The sequence below is a fragment of the Stegostoma tigrinum genome, chromosome 9, assembly GCF_030684315.1.
Source record: "Stegostoma tigrinum isolate sSteTig4 chromosome 9, sSteTig4.hap1, whole genome shotgun sequence".
Taxonomy (NCBI): Eukaryota; Metazoa; Chordata; class Chondrichthyes; order Orectolobiformes; family Stegostomatidae; genus Stegostoma; species Stegostoma tigrinum.
In genome coordinates this window covers 77020682-77035695 of record NC_081362.1, presented here as the reverse complement: position 1 = coordinate 77035695, position 15014 = coordinate 77020682, and the positions used below count along the sequence as shown (strand labels likewise).

General features: G+C 41.0%; 1 protein-coding gene across 8 annotated transcripts in view; it reads left to right on the top strand.

Moving 5' to 3' along the window:
• LOC125454579 (muscarinic acetylcholine receptor M3-like) overlaps positions 1-15014 on the top strand; it is a 232258-nt gene that overhangs the window by 161980 nt on the left and 55264 nt on the right. Inside the window, exon 1 of one of the 8 annotated variants that reach the window (XM_048535494.1) lies at positions 9153-9229. The exons of the other annotated variants lie outside the window; for them this stretch is intronic. The gene's annotated coding sequence lies outside the window, so the exon portion shown is untranslated. Of the gene's footprint in view, positions 1-9152; positions 9230-15014 lie in introns of those variants that run through there. 8 annotated transcript variants of the gene reach the window in all.

Genomic DNA, 15014 nt, shown 5'->3' with positions numbered 1-15014 from the left:
TAAGTTGATTGTTATTCTTATTTTCTGCAATGGATTAATGACTGTAATGTTGCCATAAAAGTTCAAGTACCCACTTGTCTTCCGGTACTGAAATGAATAACAGCTGCAGTAACAGGATGGAAATTGATGCAAAAATTCTTTTGAGATCTGCCCCATCCCCTCAAAAGTCCCCTACCATTTCATATGGAAATACCATTGTCTGTATACTGTTATTATAATTGGCTATCAAATTCCAATTAAGTTGGACATTTTGTGGCACTAAAATGTCAATTTGATCTTCTGAAAAACAAAGATTTCTGTCATGTCTTTAACTGCCAAGTGACCACTGGCCATATGATATCAAAGCCAGAAGTACTTCCTTCAGCACACAAGTCTCGTTGCATTGAAGGTATGCCATACTTTGGCTCAGCTGACCGATACCAGCCGGGCAACCTGTTGCCTCTGCTTAATACATAATGCGTGGAGGGAAATTCACACCCACCGCTTATACATTCATGCACGCTGGAGCAGATGCTCTAGACTTTACTAGGTGATATTAAATTTTCGATTATTCTCATTACAACCAATTGATTTCCTGCCTAAAATCGCAACCCAAAAGTAATAATCATTTGAAAGGATACTAGGATTTCTTTTAGGAAATTTTTTGCTGTAAATCAATTAATTACTAACAAGCCCCTCATTCTGATGCTGCACCAGCCTCAAGCATGACGCCGCATCTTAAATTTCAGTTCACATGTTTTGATTTGAATTCATTTAGTACGCACCATCGAAACAACTATAAGCATGTTTGCAATTACAAATCTTTCTACAGGCATTTAAAAAAACACACCTCATAGAGAAGCATATACTTGATTGTTATTGTACGGGAATTTATTGTTCTGGATCGGAAAATCACAGCTCTGATCCAATAATGTGTTGATACAATCTCTTCTTCTCTAACTTGTAATTAGTCTATTCGTAGCAAGTGAAAAATGTGGACTGCTCAGTACTACCTTGAGTGCTGTAAATGAACAGTTTATGTGTAATTTTTAAGATCCAGGCATTCTAATCTACAACTTTTGATTTGACTCTCAGCTGGGGTGTCTCATATAAATTCTAGTAAAGCAGCAAGTGATTATATTTGATATCAAGATTGCAGGTTGCCAGAAACTGTACAACCATTAGAAATGAGAAACTATGTTAAATTATCACCAGCAACATTTCTGTAAATAAGTATCTGAGTATTTTCAGTGGCAAGGTGGTAAGACTCTATGAATTTCGCAACAGTGCTACAAATCCCAAGCATGTTAGCAGGAAATTGTACTATGCATGTATGCCCAAGCAGAATTATGGCATGCGGATGCAGCCAGTTCATGGTCATTAATATCTCCATTCCTGCTGTACCTAGGCAGATATTTTCCAATTCAGCTTGCAATTCAGCTTGCTCCAAGTGATACCAATAACTGTCAGAAAACATTAGAAACTGCAAAAGCTGTTGGGCCCTGACAACATTCCAACAATAGAGCTGAAAGACTGGTGCTTCAGAACTAGTTTCTCAAGTTTAGTTGCAATACAGGTACCTACCCAGTAATGTGGAAAACTGCCAGGGACTGTCCTAGATTAGATTCCCTACAGTGTGGAAACAGGCCCTTTGGCCCAACAAGTCCATACCACTCTTTGGAGCATCCCACCCAGACCCAACCCCATCCCCCTATAACCCACACACCCCTGAGCATTATGGGCAATTTAGCATGGCCGATCCACCTAACCTGCACATCTTTGGACTGTGGGAGGAAACCGGAGCACCCGGAAGAAACCCTCATAGACACTGGGAGAATGTGCAAACTCCACACAGACAGTCACCCAAGGCTGGAATCGAACCTGGGTCCCTGGCACTGTGAGACTGCAGTTCTAACCACTGAGCCACCGTGCCGCCCATAAAATGTAGAACAAAGCAACTCAGCTACTTGCAGCCCAATAGTCTGCTATGGGTCGACATCAGAAGTGATGGAGAGGTAGCCAACAGTGCTATCAAGTCATGAAAAAATAAGTTTTTTTGAAAAAACAAATAAAAAAATCTCAGTTTGACACTCGCTTTGGGCTCTTCCAGGGCCACTCAGCTCCTGACCTCATTGCAGTTTTGGTTGAAACCTGGACAAAAGAGCTGAATTCCAGAGGTGAGGTGAAAGTGACAGCCCTTGACATCAAGGCTGCGTTCGACCAAGTGAGGCATCAAGGAGGCCGAGCGTAACTGGAGGTATTGTGTGTCAAGGAGAACTCTCCGCTGAATGGAGTCATACCTGGCACTTTAGAAGATGGCTTTAATTTTTAGGAGATCGGTCATCTTAGCTCCAGGACATCTCTGAAGGAGTTCCTCAGGTTAGGGTCCTAAGCCCAACCATCTTCAGCTGCTTCATCAATAACCCTCCCTCCAGCATAAGGTTAGAGATATTCACTGATAACTGCATTATGACAGCATTCCTAGCTCCTCAGATACTGAAACAGTCCAAAAGCATATTCGCCAAGACCTAGACATGACCGAAACTTGGGTTGACAAGTTGCATTTTACATACACATCACACATGTGTCAGGTAATGACCAACCATAGAATATAGAACATAGAACAATACAGCACAGAACAGGCCCTTCGGCCCTCGATGTTGCACCGATCTGTGAACTAATCCAAGCCCATCCCCTACACTATCCCATCATCATCCATGTAACCAGCAAGGGAGAGTCTAAGCATTGTCCCTTGTTATGGACCAGACCAGACCCCCTCAAAATATTTTAAGGAGGTAGCCTAGACCTTAACTTTATTTTATTTTAAAGGCAAATGTAAACTGTCTGTTCCAGATGCAGTGCAACTGGTTAAACTACTCGACATTGAGCAATATACAAATCATTTAAACACTGTAGTTAAAATTCAACCAAAGAAAGGGGAATTTAGAATAACTTAACTCTATTAGAAAACTTAACAAAATAATAGACACTGTAACTATTACTAATTAACTGTTCCAATATAGTAACATCCCATAAACACACTCCTTGACATAAAAAGAAAATAAATTCGCAGCGTCTCACATGCAGTTCTCCCATCCAGGCGGAAAAAGTGTGAAGAGAAAAATCAGAAAGTGTAGCAGCCAGGAGATATTTACGGAAGCTTCTAACACTTTTGAGACCCCCAAGTGCTTCTGATGCTACTGATAAACCAGAAATCCTAATCTGTTAGCCATGCCTATCCAGGCTGTTAAAAAGTTCCAAAGCCTCCCAAGCTATTTGCTCAAGTGTTCTTAACGAGGCATCCCTTCCAAAAAAAAGTACAAAGTACACTCTAAAAGTGACAGCATCATCACAACCTAGAAACCCTAGATGAGCTGAACCAGCCAAATACTAGGCCTCTGAGAGCCGGTCGGAGTTTTGTGGAGACAAAGTCAGCTGGTGAGCCCCCAGTGTCTACTATCATCTACAAGGTGAGAAAGAGGTGGGAAATCTGACCTGAAGGATCTGAGAGCCCTAGCGCTGACCGGCTGGGTGCCTGGTTGGTTTTAAATCACTTTGCGATGAGCAGGAATGGTTGTGGCAGGGTTGCCAGAGGCTGCCACCATTGGACAGGTCTGCCACCTGACCATTATGTCCAGCTTAATGTTTCTCCATTCATAATGTGAACAGTTCTGCTCCTCCACATTTAGAGAGATCTGTAGCTTGGAGAGATTGTACTTTTACTTCATTAGTTCTGCCTGTATTGACCTTTGTAAAGTATTTAGTCATTATATCCATTTCAAATCTGTCAGAAGTTGACAAGATCATATCGGAAATGTCATAATATCTCTTTTGAAAGCTTTGTGTTATACCTACAAATGATGACTCACTGCACTGCTTTGGAGTATGCTTTAGTATGCCTTATCCTGATTGCTATATAATTTCATGTGGACAAATGTAATATTTCATGAAGTGAAAGGTGAAGTTGCAGCAGTCCCAGATGACTATAGGGCCGCTCTCTCATTAGGAATAAATGAGTGGCGGTGATTTAATCTGAGGGTCAAAAGTATCCATCCAGACTCTGCTGTGTATGTTACACTGTGAACTCTATGTAAAGAGGACAATAATTTGATAAAATCTGAGTTGTGTCTTTATTAGGAGCAGGGCTGGAAAACACCAGTTAGAAAGCATGCGGAAATTTCTAACTTAGTCCACTATCCCTAGAAAAGAGGAGCAAGGTTGAGGAGTAACAATATCAATGAAAGTATAAGGCCTGGATAAACAGAAAGGGCTTAAAAACAAATAAACCACATTCTTTGATCAAATAAAACAAAGCAGTATAAAGAACTTTTAATGCATTGATGAATAAAGTTTATGATGCAAATTATTGTGACTTTCTTCTCATTTTACATTATGGCCAATAAACTGCACACAAATCTCTATGAAGGTCACTGTGGGAGAACACTGAATCAGAGCTGCAGTTGTTGATTCAGATTTATTTGCCAGTCAAACTCATTACATTGGAGGTTATTGTTTCTGTGTTTTTGGTAGTGTCGTTGATCTGACTTATTTCCCACAGGATTACTAGAAAATAAAATTAACAATGCAGTTCTGCCACTGATTTAAAAATGTCTTCAATGCATTTATTAATATTCCTACTACCAGTGTTTAGAGTCACAAAGCTAGCAATGGATAAGGCACTTAATTAAATAGTAATGTCCTACTGTAGACCATGTATTTCATTTAGACGTATAGATCTATGGTTTATGTCATTGAAAATGCATTGCCTTTCACTGAGGTATCACATTCATATCATATACAGCTTACACTTAATGTTTTTAACTATTTAAAAGGAAAATACTATGGATGCTGGAAATGTGGAACAAACACAGAGAAACTCAACAGGTCTGGCGGCATCTGTGGAAAGAGAAACAGAGTTAATGTTTTGAGTACAGTTTGACTTCTTCAGAACACTGGCTCTTTTAAATGTTCCAGCCTTATCATTTGCACTGATATCTCCCATCACTGAGGTTGGGATAAGTGTGGTGTCTCCTCATCGTCCAGTGAATTGTTTAATTGTTCACCTTCATTTCCTCTCAAATGTAACTTTTGCATCCTGTGAGCGCCAAACATCTCCAACCTTCCCTCAAAACAGGCGCTCAATGCTAGGGCTTGAATTTTCAATCTGAAGACAGATTTTCAGGTGAGGAGGGCTCAAAAACAGATGGGAAGAGAGGAAGAGAGTGGGAGCTTCACAACAAATCCTTTCCTCCATAGGATTCTACAGGAGGCACACTGCGACAGGAATTGTCACCCATCCAGAATTGCTAAGAAATAGGTGAAACCCCTTGAGAGTGGGAGCTTCACAACAAATCCTTTCCTCCGTAGGATTCTGCAGGAGGCACACTGCGACAGGAATTGTCACCCATCCAGAATTGCTAAGAAATAGGTGAAACCCCTTGAGGACCCAATTATGGAAACCTGCAACTATTACTCAGTCTGGGCAGCATGTGACTCCAGACCCACAGTAATGTGTTTGACTTTTAACTGCCTCTGAAATTCAATCCATTCAGTTCAAAGGCAATTAACGATGGGCAATAAATGCATCATCTTCTGCGACAAAGGTGCCAGAGACTGAGAATAGTATGAGAGGCATTACAGTCTCTTTACGTTCAGACCAAGAGGTGTCCCATATTGAGGATCATCTTTAATTGTACTTTGCCACATCTTCTTTGGCAAATAACATTCATCTAGAATTATTGTTAGCTGTCAGTACTTTCTTTCCTTTTGACTTTACTGAGAATCATTTGATCTCAGAACTATGAGGGTTACACTGAAGATCTATCCCTCTAGGCCAAGCTAAGTGAATCTTTCAGTCTTCTTTAAATGCAATTTCTAACCTGAAGGAATAACTGCCTCTTCCTTCCATCTCTGATTGTAGACTAACAAACTATTGTCCTTCTACAATCTTCATTGATTTGTAGAAAAGTCAGTAACTTGATCTCAAAAAAGTCTTGTCTGCCCTTTTCCACACAGTAATGTGAAACACCTTGCATCCGCAATTTGAGCAGCCACGCTTTAATTGAATGGCAGAGAAGGTTTGAGGGTCTGAATGGCCTACCCCTATTCCTAATTCAGTCACAAGGAGTATAATTTTATGACGATGGGAGTTGTACGGATTGCACACTGGTGGGAAAGCTAGCTGCTAGCCAACAGATCCCCAAAGAAGCCTGTTTCACAGCCAGAACCAGCGGAGGGGGAATAGAATGGGTTACAGAATGGGCTTTCAAACCCTCACTCAGAGAAAGTCACTCTCTCTCTCTGTCTGAAATGGCCATCCAAACTGATTGCAGCTTCAGCAGCGCTGGCAGTGACACAGCTCAATACTGGGCCTTGCTCTTACTGAAACTATCTAAGCATTCCTTTGATCTCTAAGGTTCAAACCAGCCAGTTACTGTCAAACAGCCTTCAGGACATGGACATAACCCTCAGTATGTTCCTTCATATAATCATCTTAGAAACCATATAGTTGTAACAGAGGCCATTACGGCCTTTATTCATTTAACATCTGTCACATAGGCACATGTATTATAAATATGGACATTGATAAACTTTACTTAATACTCTGAAATGTTTCCTGGTAAATATTTGCAAGATGATTGAGAGGCTTTTCTATTTTCAGCACTTGTGTCACCATTGATCACTCTTGGGTCACAGCCAGTTCTATATCCTGGTCATATAGTATATCTTAATCTCAATATCAATAGAACACTCATGAGTTGCTTTGTGTTGATCCTATGATTGCCAATTGCTGTCATATAATGGAGATATTTGTGCTATGTTCACTAACAGCAGGTTTGAGAGTGATTAAACCCACTTAAAGTGCAACTCTGCTTTCGTCTGCCCAAATAATTTTTAACGCATTTCTGAGAAATGAAAGCAAAATGTATTAACCAAGTTATGAAGAAGATTGATAAAGACAGAGTGATGGATGTTGTCTATATGGACTTCAGTCAGGCATTCAAAAAGGTTGCACATGAAGTGGTGCTGTCTACACTGGCTTTTATCATTTATATAAATAATTTGGATATGAATATAGGAGGTATGATTAGTAACTTTGTAGGTAACATCAAAATTGGTGGTATAGTGGATTGTGAAGAAGATTACATCAGAGTGCAACAGGACCTTGATCAGATGGGCTAATGGGCTAAGGAGTGAAATACAGATTCAATCTAAATAAATGTGAGGTGCCACATTTTAGTGGAGCAAATCAGGGCAGGATCTTTGCATTTAATGGTAAGGTCCGGGGCAGTGTTGTGAAACAAAGAGACCTTGGCGTGCAGGTTCATAGTTCCCTGAAATTGGAGTCCCAAGTCAACAGGATAATGAAGAAGGTGTCTGGTACGCTTGCCTTTGTTGGTCAGTGCATTGAGTATAGGAGTTGGGAGTCACGTTGCGACTGTACAGGACATGGGTTAGGCCACTTTTGGAATATTATATTCAATTCTGGTTTACCTGCTGTAGGAAAGACGTTGTGAAACTTGATTTACAAGGATTTTGCCAGGGTTTCACGGTTTGAGCAAGAGGGAGATGCTGAATAGACTGGGGCTATTTGCAAAAGGGTCCAGAGGGACAATTTTTTCACACACAGGGTGGTGAGTGTCTGGAATGAATTGGGACAGAGGTGATATTTCTATTCCATTGTGGATGGATCTATTGAGAGATTTATGAGCAAAGCTGAGAATAGGTGGTTACTTTGTCCACACTGGCAAGAATATGAAACACAGTGCTGGTGAGAGCCCTCAACATCTGGGTTAACACTTGATGCTGCAAATGTTGGTAAATGACTCACAGCTGTTCAGCATCCCACATCCCTCCTTCTGACACTGTCAATGAATGTCTTTCTCTGTATTATTGAAGAATGTCTTTATTCGAGATTTTCTACTCGGGTCGACCAGATGGATGTTGTTATTGAATTTCTGTCAGTTGAAATGAGACAAAAATAAAGAGAAGGAGTAGTGCTTGAATATCACCGTTTAAGACTTCAGGATGTCTTAAAGTAGAAACGTAGAAAATAGGAACAGGAGCAGGCCATTCAGCCCTTTGAACCAGCTCTGCCATTCAATACGATCATGGCTGATCATCCGACTCAGTACTATTCCCACTTTCTCCCCATACCCTTTGATCCCTTTATCCTTAAGAAGAGGAAATGTTGGCAGGGAGACGAATGAGGCCTGTTCCAACGTGCAGACATTGTTGTAATGCCAGCAAGAGATTGGACATAATTTGTGTTCAACAAGCTTCCACAAAAAGCGATGTGAAAATGGTCAGATAATCTGTTTGTTTAATGAACGACTGGAGCAGCAGGGAGACCTTTCCCTGGAATTCTTCAAAACAGTGACATAGGATCTTTTCTGTCCAGCTGACAGGGCTCAATTTGGTTTCACGTCTCCAACAGAAGACTTCACCGCCAACTGTGCACCGTTCCCTCAGTTCTGCTCCAACCATCACCCTCGATTTTTGTGTTCAAGTCCTTGAGTTGAAGTTGAACCATAACTTTCTGATTTAGAAAGATCAAAAACTCAAACTGTGTATTTTCCTCACTGGTGTTTCTGCAGTGAAACAGAAAATTGTGGCTTTTGTGTATATTATTGCGTTTGATTATCCTCACTATTTCGATATCTTTGAGTAAGTTCTTCCCCATGGCCAATATAAATTCGCTTGTCACTAATTTTGGTTGATATATTTTATTGGTGTGACTTGGCTTGTTTTATTTTAACAAGCAGTGGTTATTTTGTTCTGAGCAATGTTAATCCCTTTTTGACAACTTCCTTTCTGGAGTTTAAGTACTGGTTTCCCTGTTCTTGCCCCACAGCTCAACCCTTTTACACATAGCTTTAATCTCAATACTATTTTCTGTCTCTCTCATACATATATATGTGTGATCAAAACAGTGTACAATCTTCTAAATGTGGCCTGACTGCTGCATTGTAAATTTCTGTCAACTTATATTTTGTTGTACTGGTTAAACAGTCTAATAATCTATTCAGTTTTAAGTCACTTTACCACATTGTCTCTTTTTTGAATGTAGAATATTTATTTGTGTTTTTCTAACTCTCTCTCTCCCTTTCTCTCTCTGTCTCTCTCTCTCTCTCTCTGTCTCTCAGGTGGTTGTAAAAGAGCCCATGGTCCTCGTTCAAAATAGATCAGATGATATAGAGATGCTGGTATTAGACTTGGGTGGACAAAGTCAGAAGTCGCACGACACCAGGTGATGGTCCAGAGACAGTACGAACTGCAGATGCTGCAGAATCTGAGATAACAAGGTGTAGAGCTGGATGAACAGAGCAGGCCAAGCAGCATCACAGGAGAAGGAAAGCTGACGTTTCAGGCCTAGACTCTCCCCTCCCCTACCCAAAACCAGCCCAGCTCGTCCCTGCCTCCCTAACCTGTCCTTCTTCCCACCTATCCCCTCCTCCCACCTCAAGCCCCACCCCATCTCCTACCTACTAACCTCATTCCGTGCCCTTGACCTGTATGTCCTCCCTGGATTGACCTATCCCCTCCCTAAATCCCCACCTACACTCACCTTTACCGACTCCATCCCCGTCTCTTTGACCAGCCTATCTCCTCTCCACCTATCTTCTCCTCTATCCATCTTCTATCTGCCTCCCCCCACTCCCTATTTATTTCAGAACTTACTCCCCTCCCCCATTTCTGAAGAAGGGTCTAGGCTTGAAACATCAGCTTTCCTGCTCCTGTGATGCTGCTTGGCCTGCTGGGTTCCTCCAGCTCTACACCTTTTTAAAGCAGGTTATGTTCCAACAAGTTTATTTCAAATCACAAGCTTTCATAGCACTGCTCCTTCATCAGGTGAAGTGATGAAGGAGCAGCGCTGTGAAATCTTGTAATTTTGAATAAACCTGTTCAACTATAACCTGGTGTCAGGTGACTTTGAAAATAGATCCGGGGAGTTTTCTTCATCTCCTGCTCAATATTAGTCCCTTAACCAACATCAGCAGAGGAAAAAAATTCCCTGGTAATTATATAGTTGTTATTTGTGCATCTTGCTGTGAACAAGCTGGCCGACTGAATTCTTCCAATTTTAACTGAGATTGCACTTCAAAAGCTACTTCTTTAGTAATGGCGCCCTTTGGAATGCCCTGAGATTCTGAAAGACTCCATGCAAAAGCAAGTCTTTAATTCTTTATGGTTAAATACTGCATTCATTTCTCGTATATGGGGATTCACTGATTCCCCTTTGCTTCATGCTGCCAATGAACCTGATTAATATGGAGACCTCACTGCTAAAGAAGTCGTTTGATGACAGCAAATGGTCATTCTAATGCTGCTGCTGTATCATCATGCATTCATTAACCACATTATCCTTCATTAAGCCATCCGATTGCTAACAGCAGCAAACTTGTCCCAAGGCTTGCCAAAAGGCAACTTTATTTCCGTGTCAAACTGAAGATTTACTTGAGGTGGATTAACACTGTACCTGGCTCACTGCTGCATTTATTGAAAGTAAGGAATTAGTGTTGTTACTGGGTTATGCTTATCCAGCACATTGCTTATTTTAATAAAATTAATTAAAGGATTTGGGATTTTAAAAAGCTGCTGATATATATGCATCTCCTACAACATATAGGCAGCTGATGAAATTAAATTACTGCTTTAATAAAACTTAAATAAAAGATAAAACTGAGATGAGGAAAATGTAATGAATGGAGACTAGATGGACAGTAAATACCAGCATAGAATAGTTGGACCAAATGGCCATTTTAAATACTTTCTGTGACATGTGATTGCATAATTAAGATCAGCTGTCAGAACACTTGTGGAAAAACCAGTTCGTCCATCCACTGTTTTGATATTTTAAAAGCGCCGTTAAAACCAGAAAGTGCTGGAAAAACTATGCAAGACTGATAGCGATTATGGTATAACAACAGAGTTATCACTTTAAGACAAATAGAGCTCTTGAAACTGTCACATTGAAATTGAAATGTTAATTCCATCTCAGTTTCTACAGATGCTGCCTGACCAGCTAGGTTTTAGCATTTTGTTTTTATTTGTCTTTAAGGATGCCTTGCGTGTAGTTGAAATATAATAGATGATAAATATGTTTTGGTTAAATCTTTTGTACATTTCACAACAACATTTTATGTATGTTGGGTGAGAGCTGATGGGTATAAAAGGGCCTGAAATGTAACAATGTACAAATGTCCTTCCTGGTTTGCCATAATCATGTGGCACACAGACTGAATGTAGCTATTTTACAGACAATTCGACAATAAATTGTAAAGACAAAGCTGCAGTCTTGTAAGCACAAGACATGGTGTCAGAAGTAAAGCTAAAGCTGAATGCTGACAGAGAGACACATTCTTTCTCTGCATGAAAGTGGCATGGTGGCTTAGTGGCTAATACTGCTGCCTCACAGCGCCAGGGACCCAGGTTCAATTCTACCCTCAGGTGACTGTCTGTGTGGAGTTTACACATTCTCCCTGTGTCTGCATGGGTTTCTTCTGGGTGCTTTGGTTTCTCCCACAGTCCAAAGATGTGCAGATTAGGTGGATTGGCCATGCTAAATTGCCCATCGTATCCAGGGATGTTTAAGTTAGCTATGTTAGACATGGGAAATGCAGAAATAGAAGAATAGGTCTGGGTGGGATGCTCTTCAGAGGGGCAGTGTGGACTTGTTGGGCCGAATGTCCTGTTCCCAAGCTGTCGGGTTTCTATGAGCAATATTCACAGCAGTGAAATCTGCTAAAAGTATGTCAAATTTCTTTTAAAAAAAGATATTTTCTAATCAACCTGTTCAGAGGTTTTGTTACACATATCAGGAGCAAATGGGACTTGATCCCAAGTCTCCTGGCATAGAGGAAAGGACACTGCCATGACACACTATGAGCCCCTGACTGTTTTGTTTAATTTTTATATCCAGAAGTGCTCCTACTTACAACAGAATGTTTTGTTTCTTTTCCCCTGATTGTTTTGTTTGAAGCAAACAAAGAAACAGGTCACAGCTAAAACACTGGGTAAGAGACAATGGCTGCAAATGCTCCTTTCCTAGCACCAATCGAAATTAAAGGTGATATAAAACAAAGCTAGCAAAATGGTATTAGATTTCCTTAAGTAGCTAAAGTAGCTAAGAGTAGCCAAACACTTATCACATTTGGGAAGAGACTGTTTCAAAGTGCATTCCACCCCCGAACCTTGTCTGCTGAACAGAAAAAAAAGCCAGCAGACATTTTGAAGGTATTAAAGGCGAACTTTGAATGCCAAGTGAATGTAATTTGTGAACAGTATGTGTTCAATGTTAGGGCCTAAAGTAAAAACTTGTTTGCAAAAGAGCCTGGAAGGGGACACGGCCTATTGATATTACTGCTGGGCTGTTTAATCCAGAGACCCAGGTGATGTTCTGGGGACCCGGGTTCGACTCCCTCAATGGCACATGGTGAAATTTGAATTCAATAAATATGTGGAATTAAGAGTCTAATGATGACCGTGAATCCATTGTCAATTGTTGGAGAAAAACCCATCTGGTTCACTAATGTTCTTTAAGGAAGGAAACTACCATCTTTACCTGGTCTGGCCTCCATGTGACTCCAGACCCATAGCAATGTGGTTGACTCTGAACAATGCCCGCAATGCCCCCTTCCTATTAAAGGAAATAAATAAATGAAGAATAAAAGGACCTCATTAATTCAGCGAGCAGAATTTATACAATTAACAGTTTATCTTTTGAGAGGCAGTAGAAGAGATCCTGCCATGTAAGAACATGTACTGAAATATCAATGGTTGTATATGCTGTTTGGTTTATGTGTGGTACCAGAAGACTATCAACAAACAATGTGAGATAGTTACTGATACTCCTGTAGTGGACGCAGTAGGATGATTTTCTAGTTTATGGATGTGGTGATAGAATGGAAGAAGCCAAAGGTGACCATCTGAAATTTAGTGTGACTGTTAGACAGAGCATACCAGATGCATCTGCATTGGAATAAGAAAAAAACCTTTGCAATTAAAGATGCCTGAAGTCAAGTATATAGGCCATTTACTGCCAGTGTAAAGTCTTTGACCAGATCTCAAAAAAGTAAGAATTATAGCAGTCATACAGCAACCAATAGTTGTATAAACAGTGCAATGATTTGTTGGATTCATCAACTATTTGGCAAAATTCTTGCCCAATTTGTCATTGGAGTGTGAACTATTACTCCAGCTCATGACCAAGAATATGTTGTAGCCCTGGAAAATGGATTGAGAAGCACCGTTCACATAATTTAAACAATTAGTGTTGGCCATACCAGTGTTGAAGCACCATGGTGTAAATGATGAAGTCACCCTCCAGTGTGACACCATTGTATTTGCAGCCATGGAGTTAACATAAATAGAACAACGCTATGCTCAGATCAAGAAAGAGTGCCTGGCTATTGTCTTTGCTTATAAATATTTTCATCAGTACCTTCTTGAAGGGGGAAAATGACAGTTAGGACTATGATGCATTTTCCTCAAACTGTTACTAGATGCCCAAAAACGTCTTCAAGGAGTGTTATGTTGACGACAGAGACACCATCTGGATTTGACATTCAAACAGAGGAAGCATGTGTACATTGCAGATAGGCTGTCAAGAGCTGTACTTACAATGCAGAAGGAGTGGAATCCATGACAGAGTATGAAATCTTCCAGATCAAAACCAATGCAGCAATCATTCAGGCTTTGACAACCATCAATCCTATAGAGGTATTAAATGTAACAGACAAAGACCTTGTTCAAATCAGATGTGCCACCCAATATAATGCAACTCCCTAAGTGTTGCAAAAAGCAGTGATGGAGGGCTTGCCTGAAAGCATTATGGGTACTCCTATTGCTACAAGGGTGTGTTCGGCGAACAGATGAATTGACAGGCCATGTCGTACAAAAGAAATAGAGCCATTGTCTTGAAGATGAACGATATTAAAGCACATCCACGGAAGCTATCAAGTAAATGAGTCAAGTGTGAAGAAGGCAAGTGATGTGTTCTGCAGACCAAACATGGACAACAAAATCAAGGACCACATTTGCCAGTGCAGTACATGGAATGAGTACCAAGCTAAGAAAATGTGAAAGCTGTCCAAGATAAGTGATCGCACAGACAAACCATGGATGAAGCTCGGAGCAGAACTCATATTTCTGACATGAACAGATTATCTTATAACCACAGACTACTATTCTGACTGTGAATTTGTGGGCCAACTGATTCAGTGACGTTGGTGAATGTCAAAAAACAGACTTTCGATCCTTAAAGTTTTTCTGACATTGTGATGAGTAACAAATGCCCTTAGTTTACAAATGACGAATTCAGCCGCTTCGTAAAGAATTTGGAAATTCAACACCACACATCATCTCCACTATCCTGAATTCAAAAGAAAAACTGAATCAGCAGTGAAAAATCATAAAGAGATCAAGCAAGTCCAGCACAGATGTATCGTATAGAGGTGCCAGTGTTGAACTGGGGTGGACAAGGTCAGAAATCACATGACACCAGTCTATAGTCCAACAGGTTTATTTGAAAACACAAGCTTTCAGAGACTCAGAGATAATGGGAACTGCAGTTGCTGGCGAATCCAAGATAATAAAATGTGAGGCTGGATGAACACAGCAGGCCAAGCAGCATCTCAGGAGCACAAAAGCTGACGATTCGGGCCTAGACCCTTCATCAGAGAGGGGGATGAGGTGAGGGATCTGGAATAAATAGGGAGAGAGGGGGAGGCGGACCGAAGATGGAGAGAAAAGAAGATAGGTGGAGAGAGTATAGGTGGGGAGATAGGGAGGGAATAGGTCAGTCCAGGGAAGACGGACAGGTCAAGGAGGTGGGATGAGGTTAGTAGGTAGATGGGGGTGCGGCTTGGGGTGGGAGGAAGGGATGGGTGAGAGGAAGAACAGGTTAGGGAGGCAGAGACAGGTTGGACTGGTTTTGGGATGCAGTGGGTGGAGGGGAAGAGCTGGGCTGGTTGTGTGGTGCTGTGGGGGGAGGGGACGAACTGGGCTGGTTTAGGGATGCGGTGGGGGAAGGG